Source organism: Bombus pyrosoma, linkage group LG4, assembly GCF_014825855.1.
Source record: "Bombus pyrosoma isolate SC7728 linkage group LG4, ASM1482585v1, whole genome shotgun sequence".
NCBI classification, from domain to species: domain Eukaryota; kingdom Metazoa; phylum Arthropoda; class Insecta; order Hymenoptera; family Apidae; genus Bombus; species Bombus pyrosoma.
Window position 1 is genome coordinate 653,216 of NC_057773.1, and position 16,029 is coordinate 669,244.

Consider the following 16,029-nt stretch of genomic DNA (forward strand, 5'->3'; position numbering starts at 1 on the left):
ACTATATGTTTGGTTAAAATAATTTTTATACGATTCTATTTAACGATGCATTTTGTAATCTTAATACAGTCAGTAATCTTTAAAACGCAACCTTTTGGTTGTCTACATACCGTTTAAGGCTTATTATGTGTTCAAAAAAGAAAAAAAAGATGTTCGTGTGAAGCAATAGATATCTACCCTTTGCCAAAAGGTTCAGCCGCTCAAATTTAATCCTACGCAATCCCACTAGGCGGCACACATTCATTCTCATCGTCTCTCCACATAAATCCACGAAACCTTCTTCTTTTTTCTAATCTCAATGACACTTCTGCTTCCCGACACTGATCCCGCAACAGCAGTTCGAAGTGTTTATTGTGATATCTCGTATGGTGGACCCACTCCCTCGTAACCTTTCCATTGACTCATGTGGGAAAGCTGGGATTTCGTTCGAAGAATGCCAGACATTACATACACTCATTTTCTGGCATCAACTTATGGAGCACAGGTAGACACCTTGGTTTCTTGATGCTTGAAAATGTTTTCCTTTTGAATAACTTTCGTGTATTATGCTATATTATGCTAACCTTTTTGCAAAATTTTGTTATTTCCAGTGACGAATTTTGATTTTATCAAAAATTATGATTTTGATTATTTATAAAAGTAAAATATAATAAATTCTATATCATACTCTTCAAATTACTAATTTTTTTCTAAATTTATGTATGCAGTAGATAACCTTTAACTTCTATATACATTTTTAAAATGCTTCATTATACTGGTAGTAATGAAATTTCGGATAAGTTTTATGTATCATATCGTATGATTCATTACGCGCTTTCTACGATACGTGCCGAAACACCTTTGTGACGTTATACAGTGACTACAAAAAGTATATATTCTTATTTTCCAATAAAACATTTTTTTTACCTGGTTCTACATTTTCTTTCCATAGCGTCAAATTGTCATAGTCATGTGACAGTATTACTAGATGGTATGAAATGTAATATAGATAAACTTGTATCTAATTAATTAGTGTGTGAACGCTATAATAAATGCAATGGTGTATAAATATCTCCTGTAGGGATAGTCAAATTTGAAACAAAATCCCCAACTCCATCATTTGAATATCTTAAAGTACGCTCTTTTTCTACTTGAAATTCCCATTATCTTTCAAGCATCTTTAAAAATTTAGCATAGCTGCAGCAAAAATTTCGCACAAACTTAACATATGCATGCATACGTATATACATAAGTACGTATACGCGTTGAGCGCTTAAGCAAAAGCGAAGGCGAACCTTAATAAAGCGTCAACAGACGCCGGTACATCGTGTATCCCGGGGTGTCGAATAATGGGATGGTCGTGTTCGGTATCGCTATAATGGTGTTTCTCTCTGTCTCTCTCTGTCTCTCTCTGTCTCTCTCTCTCTCTCTCTCTCTCTCTCTCTCTCTCTCCTCGCATTGACAATAGGTCGGCTAGGTCAAGTGTGCGTATACTAATCATGTTCCTGGTCAGGGCCAAGGGCCGAGAACGTACGGAGAAAATGTGAACTATGCATGAGGTACAATGCCCCTCTCACACTTTCGGCCAGATGCTACGGATATTTTCGGACCTTAGCTGGATCAGAGTACTATACATTACACGGTGAAACGTTGCTCCACATCAATGAAGATAGATTGAAAGGGAAATAAGAGAAAATAACGAACTTTCGAACGTATGTTCGGTTTTTGGTAGTTTAAAAAACTTTCCTGCGTATTGAAAGTAATCCAAGAAATCCATTGATATTATATATTGGCCAACAGTTTGGGTTGAATTACTTAATTTTATAATCTCAAACTGTATTTTATATTTTTTATACCTCTTAATGCACAAATTTTTCCCCAATTAGTAAAAATTATTAAATTTTGTACGAGTAAGAAATGTTTAATCAACATAGATTGTAAAAACAATCCTTTCGATGTAAAATCAATTTTTATTATTTGTTAGCGTTCAATATCACGAGCGAATTTCTTCACACCCCACTGAATATACAGTCGATGGTAATATGTATCGAAATATGTATCGTCATCGCGGAATCGTTGATTAGTCATTTTTTACTCCTCTCGGTAGCTATAAGTTCTTTAAATATCAGATACTTTTCCTTTAACTTTCTGCACATGTACTTATAGTATCTTGGTAGCTTTCGAAAATAATCAGCTAAACTAGAAACAATTTATACCAGTATACATACATATATTATAGGCAATGCCTTAAGTGAGCGAATAATACATATATACGTATAATATACAGGGCGTCTAATTTTAATCCATAAATGCGAATTGCTAATAAACCCGTTATATAATAAATGGTTCAGATAGGAAGTGAATGGTATCGAGAGAGTTATAATCTGATGTAATTAGTTTTCCTATAGACTAGTGGAGGTCGTACGAAGGTGACATATGTTTTATTGGATGGAATCATACAATTTTTAACGCATTAATCGATCTGTTTTAACATTCTGTATAACAATTATTAATCTATACATATCGAAAAGCACTAGTTTATCAGATTTTGTAACTTTCATTTTGTAAAACCTATCGCATAAAAGACAAGGCAAATAAATACGAATGTTATACCGTACGTCTTTCCTTGTAATTTGCAATTTTTTATAGCTCATCTCTATATAACCTGTATGTGTCTATCTACTGAGAAACTAAGTAATTACACCATACCAATTCTCCCTTGAAGTCATTCAATTTCTGTTTGTACAATTACTAATAATTCTCATCGATTAAAATCAGACACCCTATATGTAATATAAATATAATATAAGTTGAAATTAAATAATTTAATTCAAGCCTAACTCAAAGTGTTGTAATAAGTGCTGTGTAGTTTTTTCGGTTGTACTGTTTTGGTGTTACATTTTAAGAGTCATTGTGGAACTTGATTTACGTTAATTGTAATAGACAAGTATATGATAATAGTCGTCTTATTTATCGATAGCGATGTTTATAATTTTAGGGGAAATTTAAAAGTATAATAAAGGTATATATATACAAAACGCACATAATGTGTAAAAATATTGCATGAAACATCTATAACAAAGCGCCATTATACCTAATATTTAGCGAATAAAGCAGTGAATGAAACGAATCCATTTATGTTTGCATATCTTTAGTTACACTCACTAAAATGTAATAATTCAGTAATAACAGTATATTCACTATATCGCCTACTTATTTACACGTTTCACTTAAAAAATTCATCAAAGGAAAATTCGTCTAAAATCATCTAAAATCATCCAAATCGTAATTTCGATATACTACGTAAAGGTTTCCATCATCCGTGAGGAAGTTAGCTAGTATCAAGAGATCGAACCGACGATGTCCATCATCGGGAAGAGGAGGGACAGAGAGAGAGAGAGAGAATGATAGACGCTCGGCAAAGACAAACGAGAGGTAGGAGACGCGTTATCGGATAATTTTCGTGGATTCCGAGCTAAACTAGCGAAATGATGGATCGACTTGCAGAGGAGCGGCTGAGTCGGAAGATCGGTAACGTGTGAAATTTTTGAAAGGCAGGTTAAGCGCGATCTCGCGCTCGACCGTGCGTGCACGTTAAGTACACACGTTGCTCCAACAATTTATGATCTTCCAGTCTCCCTCCTCTTCTCTTTGCATACTCCTCATTTCCTGCAGATTCAAATTCTTTTTGGTTTTCATCAAATTTCATCATTTCCTAACTCTGATTGCATATCAAGAAAATCATTACTGATTGCAAGCTTTTCATTTTATAAGGTAAGATTGGTTTATAATTTGTTAACCCTTAACATTATTTCATTTATCATTCTTTTCAATCAATTTACGAAACAGAATCTCGAAAAGTGTGCTTTGGATATATTTTCTTCGTTACTTTTCCATTCATTTAAATCTTACAATTTTTGAAAATTTAAAGAATATTGAAATGTTCAGAGCTATGATAAACTATTTCGTTTGAAATTATGAAGATTTGTTTCATATCATTCATTTGCGTAGTAAGTTCCTGAAAGGTATTATCTAGAATTGTAGATAATAGAATTGTATTATTCTAATACAATTTTGCATTTTAATCCAATACAAAATACTAATATTAAGGCAGTGTGACATGATATTATATAATAGGTATTAAAGGTACAATCAAATCTTTTTAATATTTATTTTAATTCTTTCATACATTGGAGAAACGACACGTTATTACAATTGAAGCTTCAAATGATCATTACATCGCAAGAAACCAATATTTTTAATGTTAGTTAAAAATTCTGTACTAATTTATCTATGTAAAAAGTTCATTTATATTTTTTTTCTGTTAAATGATAAATAAATTATATTTGATATTACAAAACCCTGCGTAGACGATATTCCAATATTGTATTTTCCAATACTTTAGAAATAAATTTGTATAATTATAAGATTTGTGCTTGTTCCCATAGTTATATTTATTCCTACTTCTAAGTAGATTTCAGAAATAAGTCTATTTTTTTTATCGTTGATATGTACAGTGACGTACAAAATGAAATAATATTTGACAATAGTAATCGATTATATTACCTATAATATATATACCTCAAAATAAATAATCGCTACAAACATGATGAAATAAATTGATATAAAAATTACCAATTAATCCTCATACATATAAGTATCAATTTTAAACAGCCTTATCTCTGCTTCTATATGTAGTTTCAATCCATTTTGTTCCATTTTTTCTATACTTAGTAAATCTTGATTATTCATAGATATATATAGAAATATAAGTTTTATACAATATTATGTCTTTCTAGCATCCTTTAATTATTCTTACCTTTTTGACTTTCTCTCCAAATTCAAGTTTGTCAATCTTTCTCTTTCTCTATCTGTCTGTCTGTCTGTCTGCCTGTCTGTCTGTCTGTCTGTCTGTCTGTCTCTCTCTTACCGTGTCCGTGGATTTCCCCATCTTCCCTGGTAACAGCAACTCTCGAAATCGCGTCAGCATTTAGCCAGCAGTATATTAGGCGAAATACAAGCGGATATCCTCTCACAGGCCATTACTGTTACCTTTGATCATCGCATGACCGGAGAGTGGTTAACGCTGCGTCATCAGAGCATGAATTTCTCTCTATCTGCCCAGTATAATTTACAATCCGTGCCGGCTTTCTCGCTCAACGTCCGAACCTGGATAGACCTCCTTCTCCCCGACCCCATGGAATCACCCTACTAGCCACTGTTATCGATGTAGGGGTTAATCTTTTCGTTCACGCGCTCCGACTGGAGTTAAGACTCCTCTCCGTTGCCAATTTTTATATACATATGTGTATAGTACTTATTGGGGTTTTGCACTGTGAGCATAAAAAAGCAACATACAATATACTGTGGTTACAAAAGGTATTGGCATATATTTTCATTGGAAAATAACGATCTTTTATCGAGTTCTACATTTCATTGACATAATATCAACTGTTTGTAGTCATATAAAGGTATTACCAAATGATACGGGTCTTAATGTATCTGGACGTACTTAATATCTTTATATACACGATTACAAAAATAAAAGTTAAATAGAAATTCGTTTCGCTTATTAAAAGTTATAACGAGTATTCCACTTCGGATATGTTATACATTTTTCTATATTATGTACATTCTGTGTATTTTTGTACCTTTAAATACCCCATAAATACAAAAGTTTCATTTTTTAAACTCGCATTCTATAAAAATATTTTACATTTGCATAAACTTCCGCATAATCTAATAATAATATTCGATCGTGCAAAAGGTGTTGAACCAAATAATTCAAACTATTACCAAGATCCTCCTACATAATTCAACTAATAGTATTAGTAGTTTTTTATAAGTGATAAGATAAGAAAAAGTTATTAGCAGATATTAATAAATTATTTTATATAACATCTAAGGTTTGTAAAAATAATGTAGCTATATAATATGCAATAAAAGTTAATTTTACGTCGAAAAGATTGCTTCTAGGACACAAGCCTTCCAAATTCTTCCTGTGCGTCTATTAAACGTGTGTTAATCGTTAATGTTCGAAATCAGTCAGGTACAAACAGCTGTAATTCGAATTACCTTAATATGTCAAGGTATGGTGAAAAATATTCCACTCTGCATATATGTATGTATTATATTATAATTATTATATACATTATATACATTATATATATCTATATATATAATGTACATATATATAGATACTACAAAGACTTGTATTTTAATATTTGTAATGTATAGATCAATTCTGCATGAGAATGCTCCGATCAATTTAAATCTATAAATGTTCGTTTTCCACGTACCCTAGTAAAATTTAGTGAAATGAAAGTGTAAACGAGCATTCTTTCGAAGCTGTTTGTTCGAATGCTCTAAAAATACTGCAAAAGATGCTTGTTCGATTCTTTTAAGCGCAGAGGAGTGAGTAAGTGGTTTCATAAAGCGTTCCTGCAAGTGTTTAGTTTAGTGTAAATGACGATAAAAATCAATTGACGATGTACGACTTCCGATTATTTTTAATATTTAATAAAGATCATCTTCAGATAGTGGCACTCTGTAGAGATACTTTAATTCAAATTCATTTTCACCGATTAAATACCATCTATTGACTTTCGAAACTAATACAGATTTGGTAGTCAAAGTTTTCCATTGAACATAACAATGCAGGTTTAACGTCGATGAGACAGTAGTCTTTAAGGGGAAATATTTTATTTTTTATACCGACTTTGGAAAAGAAAAAAGCTATAATTCCACGCGTATATTCTCCTTTTTTATGAATGTACGCCGATTTCTCCGAAACGGCCTGATCAATCGGGATGATTCTGTTTGCATCTTACAAAGCACGTTGTCTCGTTGATTCGGATACAACGCTTTTTGAATTTGTCTTCTGTAAACTATCTTTTTTGCAAAAATCCATTTTTCCATCGTTTTTAACTATTTTTTATCATTTTTCTATCTAATCATTTTTAACTATTATTATTGCAAATGGCCTATTGTTATTCGCCGATTTCATTTCGCTGTGTCTCTTCGTTTCTCCACAAAGTCGTCGCTGGAAGATATAAAATTCGGCAATTTCTTTACAAAACTGCCTCTGGAAGCGTACATTGTCCGTTCCTCTACATAGGCTTGTCGCTCTAAACTGTCTTAATCCATGTCGTTTCAAACATACTTTCGTTTCGTTACTTGTTAGTTGTAGGAAGTAGACTTTTCACAGTAAACCTTTCACACATCTAAGGACGAGATTTGGTGGCACCTTAAAAAATATTTGTTAAGACCAATGACAGCTCTATTTGGTGTAATCCCTTGTAATATATGTAATAATATTCCTGCCCAATTTAGCATAAGCGGTAACATTCTTCGTTCAACGTCTGCATAATCTTACGTCGCCTGAAATGTTGCTACTACTGGAGATATCGGAATGTAGCTATCGGGAACTTTGAATTTTCTTCCAATCGTCAGATTATATAATATTGATCGTTTAACTAAAAAATGTGAAATAAAAGATTTTTTGCCGAAGAAAATATTACCGTCTTCGAAAAGCGTTAGAAAGTATGAAATAATTTCTATTTTATTTGTTTTTTATTTAGACACGTATGCAACAGCGGCATTAGATTACACATTTACTTATTAAATAATATACTAAATATATTGCAACCTTCTCTGAGGTGGCGCAAGATTAAAAATACTACTAATATACAGTCTATTTCCATTTCTAATCGTATAACATCAGTAATTGTAACGATTATATTTTAAGTTAGTAACAAGTTTGTTGTATATATAATTCCATTAACCTGTAGGTACACTATTAATATATCGAGCATTTGCATCCTCACGGATACAAATGGTGTTTTTCAGTTTGGCAACTATGAAAAAATGTTTCTGGTCACTTTATGATATACTATATTGCAATTTAATGTAAATTTGTTGAGGTTTGAATAATATATATATAAGCCAGTGTAAATTTTTTACCATACTGGAAGCATTTTAAACGGGTAAAATAACTGTTGTTGTATATATGTCTTGATGAAGGTCACCAGTTTTAAGAAAACTCTACATCTGGTCTTTTTAGCTTTCTAAAGCACTGAAGCCATCGACAGCGTATAGACAAAAGACTGGGACGAAGGCAGACCATAAACAGCCGACAGGCGACGTTGGCTTCGGGCTTTTCAGTTATAGGGTAACACTTGCTAGCGTGTGGATCTGGATCAGCTCAAATTATTATTTCATACTTGTACTTTCACTCTGTATTTAAAATATATTTTTCTACCTTATAATTTATCCACGCGTCTCTCTCTTTATACATCTAATAACCTCAACATGACCAAATAAAATATACGAATAAAATAAAAATTAGAAGTTGGTAATATTTTTTGGGTCAAAAATTTTTTTCATTTATTTGTTCAAGAAAATTGCAACGAAACTGCTGATATCGAACATACTAAATTAGCAATGCTCGGTTTAATCTCTACGAACGTTCGTCCGGGTTCATTGTGAAGACACAGAGCATTCGGACGTTCGATTTCCGATTCGGCGATCAATCGATAAACCGAAAGAGTGCTCGTTTACATTTTCGTTTTATTAAATTTTATTAAAATGGGGAAAGAACGGGCATTCGCTCGCTTAGCCTAAAGTCCAAAATAGTCTAAACGCACCATACTGTCCAACCAAGTCACCGTTTGCATGTTAATTATTAGTCAGTGGAGGGCATCGTGGAGGCTAATGTTTCACAAGCTTTAAACGTCCACGGTTTCGGAGCAGCCTGTTGCATGCTGGCATACAAAACTGACGTCATTTCCACCACCGATCGCTGCACAACCCAGAGTGGGGTGGAAACTGACTGACTCAGGGGCGTTGATGGTAGTGGGGCAAACGGGGGAATATAACGCTCGGAGGGCGTGCTTGACAAAGGCGTGGTTACTGTGTCCCCACCCAACAATAAACAAGCGACTCTGACGTTAATTTGTTTGTTTTACCCTTCCATGCTCTCTTTCGCTCCTCCGTGCGAAACCTACTCTCTCCTTTTTCCCTTTTCGTAGTCTGCCTTTCACCTGTCCTCCTCCTGCGCGGAGACAAACGCACCACTGCGAGAGATTCAACCTCGAAGCGTTTAGGAAACACGGCCAGATTTGGAAGATTTAGAGGATTTGCCAGAGACGTTGTACATAATTAGCCAATTGGATGTTCGACACGATGACAGACATTAGAGCTGATAATTGGGGAAGATGAGTTAACTCGTCGCTTAGATCGCCCATCTCTTGGATATGAGGAGCATAAGAACGAACGTAATAAGTAGACTATGGCATTTTACGCACGTATGGTTAATTTATAGTAATAGGTGAAATATATAAAATATCCAAAGTATAGTGTGTATCCATTATGATAAACTGTTATAATATAATATACATATTTGGTAAGCGAAACAAATCTTTACCTAGGTTTTGCTCTTTTAATTTTGTTCATAAAAATATGAGTTTGCATAGGTACCCGCAATAAATAATATTCTTCGTTATTTATAGGAAAGCATTTTTAACTCTTAACTGCTAAATACGAAATGCAAAACTTTGCTAATCTACATTTAGGTTCACCTTTACATATAAGTATAAGCTATAAGTTGAGATCCAAATTTTCGTTGAAATGTCTCAGAATCCTATCGGAAAATTAATATACAGGTAAATACAATTTATATTTTGCCGTAGTAAAGTTTTCCGCTAGTTTCCGAATACTAGTTTTCAAATAGTATCGTTATAGATGCTATAGATAATAATTTGGGATATCCAGTTTAAACCTGTTTAATTTTATTCTCTATGTTACGTTCCTTGTAAGAACTAGTAATAAAATAAAATAAAATAAAATTAAAGCTCCCAAAATTAAGTAACGCAAACTTAATTGTCATAGAAAAGAACTCTTTTTCTATTTGATCTCTAGATATAAATTGCTTTCATTTCTTAATAATATTTCAAATATTTGGACTGTCATAACAATAGTTAGGCATTCGATTGTTTTACAAAACTTTGTGAATTTATTATCTATTTTTAAAAGATTTATGATTTTAAACCTAAAGATTTGTTCCTTTTTTTATGTTATGTTAAAGTACTCCCTTCTGGCTATAGATTTGATTTAGACAGATTTCTATTACATGTTAAATGAAACTTAATCGACTTAGCTACAATCAATTTTCTTTATTAACGTTTAATTCCGCGACTCTACCTATATGAAGTAGGGAATGACCTGGCTAATACGGTCGATAGAGAGGTTAAGTTGGAGGTGAATGGGTAACTCAAGGGTGGAATTGTATTATAGGAATGGAGGAATTGATGAGGTTTGAGGAGGTGTGTTGTGAGTGATTGATCGAGAGGAAGTTGAGGAAGGTGTTGGTATTTGGTTGATTCACTGTTTAATGGATCCCTTGATTGACCTGGACTAACAGCATTTGAATTTCACTAAATTCGGATACAAATTCGAAGTACCTATCACTTACTCTTGTACATAGCTACTTACTTTGGATGGAATTGACGGGACACAAATTTAGATTATTGAAAGACATAGGAACAATAAATTTTTTACATGTATTTACATTTTATTTTTTATATTTATATTTTTTGTATAATATATACAATACTATCTACGTACATTCATTGGATAAATAGTATTAGATTTAATATTAGACTTATTGCTTACATCAAAATTGAGTTTTTCTACATGTTTAAGAGAATCTTTATAATCTGACATAATAATTCAGGAGTTCAAGAATTAAAGATAACAAACTTGTCGGGAAAAAGTAATTTTACTAGATTTCATGATTACAAGTAAGTCCTTTTGAAACATATGTTAATATATACCTATTCATGTGCTTCAAAAATGTGTAATACATATTAATATATAAAACATAATTAAAAATTAAAAACTTAATATTATTATTATTATTAATATATATATTTAATATTTAATAATTATATATTTTATTATATATATATATGTTTAAATTAAATTTACATAAACTATAAAAATTTATTGATACAGGTAGTAATTTTTAATTTTTATAAAATAAAATAGAATCAAAATTGTTTATTACTTATAACGATCGAATAATAAAATAATTTGTATATAAACATTTACAAGTTTTATTACTGCATTTTTAGTCAATACTTTTATGTAGGAAAACAATGAAATTTTGTGTCAATAAGATGGAATCGCTAAAGACGGTGGAAGAGAAACTGTTACAATAATTTATGTAAATTTTAGTAAATTTCTCTAAATTTACAACTTGAAACAATTGTCAATAGAATTTAAGCTGAACAGAAAATTCGAATAGAACGGCGATACGGAGATGACTTATTTTAAGAATAGTTGAATGTTTATCTAAATTAATATACTACTACTGTACTACTTTCGAACCAATCGAATGGGAAATTCATATGCATACCTATATATAAACTAAATAGACTTTTTAAAGGATGTATAGTTTTGTATACGGAGTAGTTGATTAGAAATGCGCTTGAACATAACGTTTAGAAGAATTGAACATTCGAGAGAATTAAAGATCTATGGTATTCTTTTGAGATTCTTAACCCATTTTTGAGTATGAATACTTTCCAAACCCCTGTTTAATATATACATACGAAAAATATACATAATATCTATCTATCTATAATATAAATAATATAAATATATGTTTACAATGTCGATAATTTTGTGATGTATCTCTCTATATATAAAAATTGTAAAATTATCTATGATATATCATCATAAAAGTATATAGGTAAAATGTATGTAAACGATTTATGACTAAACAATAGATATTCTTTAAATTTCTAATTATCTTAAATTTTCATTATTTCGATTGAATTTCCATTCCATCCTATTCTCTCCTATTAGAAGCGGATGATAATTATGCAAAGTTGTAATTGTCCTTGTCGCAAACATTATTATCAAAAAGATTAAACAAGGAATATATGTCAATATTAGTAAATAATTTCTACTTTGAATCTTTCGTACCAATTTAACGACCGATGTCCTTACTTTTCGTCGTTGAACACATAGAGCTATGCATAAATTAATTTTATCTTCCTTTCCTTTTCAGAGAGAGAAAGATTCCTTTATGACATAAGGATTATGATATAAGGATATAGATAATCACAATCTTCATGCCAATTATATACATGCCAATTACTCCTATAGGCACAGCCGAAGAAATGAAACTTAAATAGAAGTTCGTTTTACTTGCGCACCAATTTTGTGTATCTTTATATATTTGTACACTATATGTATTTTATATATTTTTGCATCTTTAAATTTCGTGTTCCGTAGCCAACTGATTATGGATATCAATATCCAAGTTACATTTGAATCTTAACATTTTACGCTTTACTATTATTCTTTTCTTTTTTTTCATGAAATAATTATCTCGAGGAGCTTATTATTTAAATCGTCTTTTTGAAATTCGCCATCACAGTGGCAATACGCCGTTTGGATATTCAATGCTCACCAACTAGAAACTTTAAGTGAGGTAATAAAATTCATTGCCTCTTCTGAATGCTCATGTTAGAAGTACATCTAAGTGAGCACTTTGTCCGCGTGGCGTGAAAATCTTGTTCAACCTGTTTCACAGGAACTTGCACGTATAAAATATTATATTTAAATTATTAACATCGCATTATATGAATGTCACATTTGTTTATTTGATAAGTATCCTAGAAATTATTCGAAGAAGATAACAATTTTTTAATAATATGTTACCCTATTCTATTGTCTCTATTCTACCTTTTTCTATTTAAAGATAAGATAAAGTTGTTGCTATATTAAATTTATGGATAGAAATTGTAATATATATATAACTGTAATATAAATAATCAAGACATGACATTTGAAATTTTTAAATAAAACATATTGAAATTTGATAAGCCCTTCTATTGCACAGTACAATTTCGAATGGCTATTTGATTTTATTAAATTTTTTATAATAAATATTAGATATACTAAAGTATAATACCTACACAGTAATCCTTATCTTCGCATCAACAAACGTTTATGTTGAAACTAAATAAATTCTTTGAAAAAAATGTATAAGAAAGAAAATTAAATGATAAAAGCAAAGATGATTGCAAGAAAAGGAAGGTGTGATTACTACGGTAAGTATTCCTTTATTCGGTATAACATAACTCGACATCATAACAATTTTATTACAATGGCTATGAAACAATCGTAAGAAATAAAATCAAATTATTGCGGAATTCGATGTGGAAGAATGCCAACCCTGTTGCATATATTTGTCTACGATTATGTAGTCTAAAATGATGCATTCCAAAAAAGGCTAGTAAATTCATTGAACTGAAAAAGTCAGACAGCACTTACAAAATTAAGCGTAGGCCATACAAATTTCATTCACGTCCACGCAATAATAAAAGAACACATACTAACCGATTGCTAAAAGTATCGAACCAAAAGAAAACAACACTGATCTGAAATGATCTTAAGGTGATGCTAAATAAGAAAGAATCTCGAAAAGACAAGTTCCAAACTTTTCCAATTTATTTAGCCGTAGTGAAGCAACGGCACACACTGTAATTAACGTCTGTTACACATAAATACATTATAGCAATGTAATTATTGTATCTATATGTATATTCATAACCACTAGACTAAACATTATTTGTAATATTATTTGTAAAAATAAATACTTTTATAAATAGTATTAAAGAAATGGAACCTTAACAGAAAGTTCTACCTATTAAATGTTATTATACACATTACCTACTATATTTTGGATATTTTATATATTTTTGCATTCATGTGCATTCTGTGCATCTTTACACGTTTTCCCATAAATGTATACAAATCCGCAGTTATTCAATACTATGTTATACTATATGCAATAATATTGATTACTCAATAACAAACTAGTCCAATACGGTATTCTATGAACTTACGCTATATGATAGTACACTATCGTAGTCGCTAATGCTAGAATACGGAATTTTATGTAAATTCATATTTTTATGAACACGATTAAAGAAATAGAACTTACATAGAGATTCGTTTTATCTATCAAGTATGGTAACAGATAGTCTACTTTGTATATTTTATATATTTTTACATGTTATACATTTGATACATTTTTGCATCTCTAAATTCTGCATAAATGCATAAAAATACGCAGCCTATGAATAACCGTCAGAGGTGCATACGAGTTTAAATCAATAAAATCAGAAAATATGGAAGGTGTGACTAATCACAGCCAGTGACGAAATATTGTGCCATGCTGATACAGATCCACCCTAGATATGAAATTCGTTAGAATCGATCTTAGTCGAGCGGCGGAGGGATGCTCGGAAACGGGGAACGACTTGACCTTGGCTGGATTCACGCGTAGCTGAGCTAACGCAAAATCGAAACGCGTTACTTCCACAGCGTGGATCTCCTAAAGCTGGCTTCACATCGTGACTTGCAGTCTACAGCCTCCTCGAACACCTACCAAACCGATTATCCCTAAAATCAGTTGCAAATTCAATGCTTTGCAATATTTTCATTCTACTTTATCCGGTTAATAAATCCGGTTAATGGGTTAATAAAATTTGCCCTTTTTCCGGTACTACAGTACATTTATGGTATAAATCGTGACGATTAGAGAGGAATATTAGTAGATATGGAAGAGACAGTAAATGAGAAAGGGAAAGAAAAAGTTGTGAACTGGTTGAGGAAATTGGAAAGCAAGAGGATGAAAAGAGAAAAAAGAGGGGTCGAAAGCTTAAAAACTAGTATAAGAAGTAAGAATAGTAAGAAACTAACATAGGCTATGATCCAATTAGTGATCAATAGCTTCGATAAATAATTAGATTGAAGTTCCTTTTTAATAGAGATTAAAGAGAAAAATAAGTCGAAATCATAATGGGAATGTGATTTGTGATAGGTGTTACATGTATTGCTATAGAAGTTATTACCGCGATTAGTTATAGTTAGATTGCAGAAATTTATGTAAATCATTAGTTCTATGAATACCATTAATGAAACGGAACTTAAATTGAAACTTGTTTTCTCTATTAAATATTATAACGCTCTATTTTATTGTATTTTTGTGCATTTTTGTATCTTTAAATTTACTATATATGCATAAAAATCCACAGTCTAGTTATGATTTAGGCATAAACTGGAGGACCTATGAATCTATACATAACACAATGAGCTTTTTATATAATATATTGAATTATTAAATAATAGTAATAATATATATGAATATTGAATTTTATTAAATTTATATTACGTAATAAGTTTTGTAATAAATTATTTTAAGCTCGATTTTATGTACAACATATAAGTAATTATGTAAATAATTATTATATAAATAATATATAATATAAATTATAAAGCAATTATTATTCTTGAATTTTTATCGCGTAGCTCAAACTTTTAGCTCAAATTCCCTCTATTATATGATATGAGCTTCTGATACTTGAGAAACTATAGTTAGGCATGTACACATTTCCAACCAATACACTCTGACAATTTGCAAATAATGTAATTTTTTATATTTCAAAAAATCAAATGATGTTTTGTTTGTATGAAATTCTTTTGTTATTTTAATTGCCTCGCTGTGCTCCCAAAATTATAATATTAAATATAGATTATAAATAAAATTTATTAATATTAAGTGCATATCTGTTCCAATTTCAATTATAATTTTATCAGTTTAACTTTGTAATTTTAATTATAATTTCATTAATATAGTTAATTTATAGTTAAAACTTGGGACTATGTTCATTTTTACTAAACGTAACAATATTAAGTATCTCATATTACAGATATTATAAAAAATTCAACAAAAAATGAGCATACTGAGCAAACGTTCGATTGCTCAAAAAAATATAGACGCTTGCACCCTTCATCGAGCTATTTGGTCTTTGATCTAACTTGCGCGCAAGCGTCGGTACAGCTGACCATTGCTTCGTTAATGACTGCGTTAAATGTTTATAGCACGTTCTCGCCAGGTTCAATAGGACACTTACAGTAAAGTAATATTTTCACAGATATCATAGTAAGACACTAGCTTCTAGCAAATCTTAT